Below are 6,973 nucleotides of genomic sequence, written 5' to 3' on the forward strand. Positions count from 1 at the left end.
GGCTGGTGCTGCTCAGTGGTTCAGCCTGTGTACCAGAGACGGAGAGTAGGCACTGAGATGGTCTGCATAAACCAACCTTACTAAATTAACCCTGTTCTTCCATTAGTATCCCCATATAGTTCCTAGTTACTTTTCCACAGTTCATCATTCCTCAAATCCCAAACCCCCTACCTTTGCAAAAATGGTAGATAAGTCCCGGAGTCTAATTACTTCTTTAGCTTTCTCTTTTTCTGTGAACTCCTGTACATGTAAAATATTAATTAAGATGGTGTGCGTTTTCTCCTGTTAATTTTTTTCAAAAATATGTTTGTATTGATTTTTAGAGAGAGAGGAAGGGGAAGGGAGAGAGAGAGAAACATTGATGTGAGAGAGAATCGATAGGTTGCCTCCTGCATGAGACCCTACTGGGGATGGAACCCAAAACCTGGGCACTGTGCCACACTGGCCAGGGCTCTTCTGTTAGTAAAACTCACAGGCCCCCATTTACTAAACGTAAGAGGTTAGAGGAGAAGTTCATCTTTTCCAACAATCTCCTGGCAAAAGCCTCAAAAATCCAACTGCACGAGCATTTTTGGAACCTTTATTCACATCACCTCTGCCTATGTCCCATTGGCAGGTCACATGGGTAAGCCATGTGGGCAGGAAAGCTATGCCTCTGGAGGAGGTGGGAGGGGTGTTGCTTTGAACTTCCATTTGTCTGACCTCAGAGCTGTAGCAGCTTCTTGCAGCCTTAGTTACTGCCCCTCCTATGAATCCCCTGGGGCACTGTCTTTGCCATTCAGTGAAGTAATTAATTAATGTACTTTTGTCCTATTCAGGTCTTTACTCCTTGGTATTTGTTTTGTGCCCCAGTGGGATTGTTGGGTTCTTCAAGGGGAGGGCACTCCTAGTCACCCAAGGCATCTGCACAATGCTGGTACAGAGGAGCACAGTCAGTAATTGTACAAGGACTGGTCTAGTATATTTTTCCTACCAAGAAGCCTGCAAGAGGTGCCACTGTGGATATTCTGGCAGATTCCATGAAACAAGCCCCAAACTGCTGAGCCAGTAACTGTGGCCCACAGTGCTGGAAGAATTGACAGTTCTTCATTAATCTGCAGGATCATCCACCAGCAGGTACAGCTGGATTAATCAGCACGGTATCCTCCTTGCAGTCTTAATTAGCAGCTCTTGTCAAACTCAGCTTCTTGTTAAAACCAGACTTAAAAAAACAACAACTGTTCCAAGCTTATATCCTTATTTTTAGTTATGTTTCATTCAGACGTCAAACCAAAATCTCACTTTCTTTCTTTTATTGAGCCGTAATTGACATACAACACTGAAGTTTAAGGTGTACAGCGTGTGATCTGATGATGCATTTATACTGTATATTGCTAAACAATCACTGCCATAGCCTTAGCTATCACTTCCATCACATCACAAAATTACCATCTCCTTTTTGTGAGAACATTTAGGATCTAGTCTCTCAGTAACTTTCAAGTACACAGTACAGTATTGTTAAAAATAGAGCTACCGTAAGATCCAGCGATCTCACTTCTGGGTATGTAGCCAAAGGAAGTGAATGGATAATGAAGTGACATATATGATGGAATAGAACTCAGCCATGAGAAAGAAGGAAATCTTGCCATTTGCATCAATATGGATGAGTCTTGCTTTAGAGAATGATTTTTTTTTAATCCCAAAACCCCTCACACTTATGATGAAACCTCTGAGCGAGGTCACGAAGAAAGGAAAGAGTTAAAGAACAAATGCTCCAAGAGGCACATTGGGCCATGTGTTTTCACTCTCACAGCAATCCTGCAATGGCAGCTATTATTCCCGTTTGTAACATGCAGAAACCAAGAACCAGGTAGGTGAGTGATTCGCCCAAGGTTAGATTTCAAGATGGACGCAAAGAGTGATGTGAGGAGAGCATGTGCCTGCCCACCTTCAAACCCTTTGGGTGGTTGCTGTTCTCACATACTCAAACCAACAGTCACTCTCCTGCATGAGTTTTCAGGACTAGAAGGTTTAGTAACCCCAATCAGCACCAGAGCCCTAATGCCAAGTATACGTACAAATAAAGCATAAAGAAAGCCACCTCTTACGTTTTTCAAGTATTGTCAGACCTACACTATCTGAAGAATTTAATGAAGAGTGAATAGACCTCCCTCCTTGCTCTTGGAGGGACCTCTGAAGGTAGTTGAGGGGCTTTGCCAATCAACCACATGTAATGAATGAGAATTCTGAGCAAGACACTATGTCCCTCCCACGCTTGCTGAGCTGGTGGGTATCTGCTCTTTACCTACTCTGGGGACATAACTATCAGAGGCGCCTGGGCCCTTAGGAGGTAGTGGTCCTGGGTAAAAGGGAAAGTGGCTCCCCAGGATATTACAGCCACAATATGATCTGCTCTCAGCTGTACAGGTTGATCACTGACATGGACTAAATATATGGTTAGAATCACAAGTCTCATCCTCTGAAAAGCAAATTATACGGAAGCACTGAGCTCCTATGTTCCTTTCCAAACCAAGCTGTGAGGTTCTAGCTCTATTTTAATTTTTGTTTAAATAATACTTTTTACCAATTACAAAAGCAATATGTAAATTACAGACAAATCTGGAGAATATGAAAAAGTACAAAAACCTCCATAATTCTCATAGCTGAGGACTGCCATTGCTAATAGGGTTCTCACTTTCAGGCTTTGGAGATAGAGTAGATGGCTAGATGATAGATAGATAGATAGATAGATAGATAGATAGATAGATAGATAGATAGATAGATAGATAGATGATAGATAGATAGATAGATAGATAGATAGATATAGATAGATGATAGATAGAAAGAAAATACTGCTTTGTAATCTTTTTGACTTAACTCTTGTGTTTATCTAACAGAACAACTTTCTATGTCAAAAATTGTTTTCTTTGCCATACTTTTAATGGCTGAATTGTATTTTATTATATGATATATTGTATTTGGTTTACCCAATCCCCCCATCTGGTATATTTATGTTATCTTTGATATTTGGTTATTACAATAAATTCTGAGAAAAAAAATTCTAGCCAGATCTGTAGTTTCCATATTAATTCCCTTGGGATAAATTCACAGAAGTAGGATTACTGAATCAATAAGAATGTACACTTTAAGACTTGCTGCCTGTGGCTGGCTCTGTTCATTCCCTCAGGCTGGACTTAGTGTGACCACTCAGCTTCAGATGTTAGGATTTCCAACAGGACTCCTAGCAACTCTGGCCTCCAGCAGGGAAGCTGCATTGGAGAGCGCAGCACCTGGCTGCCTGCTGCATCGGGACCTTTGGTGACCAGACACTCCTCCACCTGTGGCTCTCATCCTGAAGGATTAAAAGCAGAAGCAACCCAGCTGGTGCAGTTCAGTTGGTTGAGCATCAATCCATGCACCAGGAGGTTGCCGGTTCAATTCCGACTCGATCCCATTTCTTTCTCATCAAAGCTTCTCTCTCTCTCCCTCTCCCTCCCTCTCTCCAAAATTAATAAAAACATATTTCTTTAAAAAGCAGAGCAGTCACAAGAGAAAAGGTAGATCTTTCTGGAATCATCTGAATTCTAGATGTTCTGAACCTAGGACTTGCTGGAATCTAGAACTTCTAGAACCTGGATTGAAAACCTACAGCTCCAGGCTAAAACCACCTCTGAAAATCTCTTGGGAATCTATTTAGGGGAAGGAGAAAGATTAAATTGATTCTTGAAATCATCAATTTTAAATAAGGGAGTCAAATGTTTCTTGAACAGTCACTGGCATTCTATAAAATATGAGTTCTATCTAGTTTATTGAGGGCCCATGGGATAGTCCAGTTAATTGCCTTAAATATACATAAGCAAGAGTAGCTCCAGTTTGAATTGATTGGATAATTTTTGGCTTGTTTTCATTTTTTATTACAAATGAACAAAATTTTGTGTCCACTCTTTAAAAGAGAGTGTGTGGACTTTGAAACCATATGATCTGAGCAAAAATCCTGGATTTTACACTGGACTTTACTTTGCCTTGAGCAAGAAACTTAACTTTTTTGTGCCTCAATTTTCACATCTGTAAAATGGGAATCAGAGTATCTACTTCACAGGCTGCTGCAAGGATTAATGAGAAAACAAAGGTTGTGCGCCTGAGTGTCCCACATATAGTAAATACTTCAAAAACATTAATTCTCTTTTTTTTTTCTCCTAGTTCAGCAGCAATTCTGGTGTGATGTATATATTACAAATATTGAGTCCTCCCCAAGTGTTTTATTTACAATCTTAGGTTCATTGACTATCTCAAATTAGAGTGAAGTCTTATTTCAGTTAAGCATTCTCTGTAATAGAATGTGAGTAGGCTTTGAAAACTGTAAAATATTATACTATAATCACCAGCTTGGACAAAGTTCTTCACAGTCAGGAATATTATAAAAACAGAGAAAGTAAATTACTCAGATGATGGCAATTATATCACCTCCCTATGCAAAGGCTCATCTTGACTGTCTGTGTGTAACGTGCACTGAGATCTTATTTGGAATTTGCATGTTACCACGGTGGTTTGCATCATTTATTCTTCTCATTGCATTTATAAATCAAATAAATTTGAAAGAATCATTCAGCTCATGTTTGATAAATCGTAGAAAGGAAGCAGCTCCCCCACGTACATGCAAGCCTGTAGCTCTAGAACTTTTCTTCTCCATCCTTTGTTTGACATGCTGAACAATCCATCCTGATTGCGCCCCTTGTTCCCAGTCCCCTTGGGGTGCCTGACTGTTCTTTCACTGTCTTCATACTTATTCCACACAAATCAAAATCACAAAGTAAAGATCATTCAATGGAGAAAGAATAGTCTCTTCAACAGTTGGAGCTGAGACAACTGAATTTCCAAGTGCAAAAGAATTAAGTTAGAGCCCAGCCAGCATGGCTCAGTGGTTGAGCATAGACCTATGATCCAGGAAATCCAGGTTTGATTCCTGGTGAGGGCACATGCCCGGGTTGTGGGCTCAATCCCCAGTAGGGAGAGTGCAGGAGGCAGCTGATCAATGACTCTCTCATCATTGATGTTTCTATCTCTCCCTCTCCCTTCCTCTCTCTGAAATCAATAAAGACATTTAAAAAAAAAAAAAAAGGATGGCAGCAGAATGAGTGGAAGCTACCCTGACACTCTCCTGGGACCAAACTGTAATTACAACTAAAATATAGAAACAAAACACCCTGAATAATCAACTGCAACTGAAGATGAGCTGAAGAGCACTCTCATAACCAAGTAGGAAAAGTGGAGACCACATAGAGTCTGATAGGAAGTGAGGAGGCGAAAGAGGGCTGGATGGGCTCCCACAGGCAGCAGCTGGAGGTCCCAAGGGATAACTCAGCTGGGGGGGGGGGTACCACTGAGGACTCTGGGGCCTAAACCCCAGGCTGGACTTCCCGGCTAAGAGCACCAGAACTGAGAAAGGTGCCCACATAACATCTGGCTGTGAAAAGCAGCGGGGTTTCTGTCTGTCAGGGAGAGAAGGCAGGAAATGCAGGCACCCTCTTAAAGAGACAACACACAAAGTTTCATGTGCAGCCAACAGAGGGAGGGCAGAGTGGACTGGAGCTGTCTGAGGAGAATGTAGGGTTGTGGACTCTGTAGATAGAGCTCAGAGGGCACCCCTGGGATTCCTTTGCTGAGTCATTACCCCATACTGAAAAGGCAGACATTTACCTTCCAAGCAGCTTTTGCCTGAGGGGGAAGCAATTGCCCCACTCTGCTGGAAAACCTTTCTCCCTACCCCAGAGGAGTTTCTACAGCCTGAGGCTCATTAAGAGACTGATAACAATCAGCTGCACCACCCTGTGGAGTTTCTACAGCCTGAGGTTCACTAAGAAAATCAGATTAATCAGCCTGCAGGCAGAAGCAGACTTCAGAGTGTTTTGAGTGTTTGCCTGATCTGCTTCTGGACCCGGGCCTTGGAAAAGCGGACTTTGGTGTGCATCTTGGTACTGTCCAAACACACCTAGCCCGAGCAGAGGAGACCTCAAGCCGAGGGTTGTTGATAGCTCCAAACAGGGTACTCAAGGCCAGTCACAAACAGCATTTGACATTGGCCTGCACCAGAGACCCTCCAAAAAGACTGAGTCCTAGCAGGCCCACCTAATACATAGAAACAAATCCAAATAGGCAGCCAAAATGGGGAGACAAAAAAAATATACAAGCCTCAAATGAAAGAACAGGAGAAGTCTCCAGAAAAAGAGCTAAATGAAATGGAAATAAGCAATCTATCAGATATAGAGTTCAGAATACTGAATGTAAGGATGCTCAACAGCATGAAAAAAAGATATGGAAACTATGAAGGAATGAAGAATGACATAGTAGAAATAAAGAATACATTGGAAGGAATAAACAGCAGATTAGAGGAAGCTGAGGATCAGATCAACAAATTAGAAGACAGGGTAGAAAAAAGCACTCAATCAGAGATTCCAAAAAGAAAAAAACAATTAAAAAACAGGAGGACAGTCTAAGGGAGCTGTGAGACCACATGAAACGTAACAATATTTGCATCATGGAAGTGCCAGAGGAGGTAGAAAGTAAGCAAGGGTAAGAGAACCTGTTTGAAGAAATAATGGCAGAAAACTTCTCTAACCTGGTAAAGGAAAAAGTCACACAAGTTCAGGAAGCGCAGAGTCCCAATCAAGAAGAATCCAAAGAGGCCCATGCCCAGACACAACATAATTAAAATGTCAAAAATTCAAGACAAAAAGAGAATATTAGAGTCAGCAAGAGAAAAAGCAATTTGTTACCTACAAAGGAGCTCCCATAAGGCTGCCCGCTGACTTCTCATGAGAAACTCTATAGTCCAGAAGGGAATGGCATGAAGTATTCAAAACAAGGATCTGAAACCAGGAATATTCTATCCAGCAAGGCTATCATTCAAAATAGATGGTGAAATAAAGAGCTTCCCAGACAAAAAGAGTCTAAAGGAGTTTATCACCACCAAACCAGCATTGCAGGAAATGTTAAA

This window comes from Miniopterus natalensis, chromosome 1 (genome assembly GCF_054644295.1).
Source record: "Miniopterus natalensis isolate mMinNat1 chromosome 1, mMinNat1.hap1, whole genome shotgun sequence".
NCBI classification, from domain to species: domain Eukaryota; kingdom Metazoa; phylum Chordata; class Mammalia; order Chiroptera; family Miniopteridae; genus Miniopterus; species Miniopterus natalensis.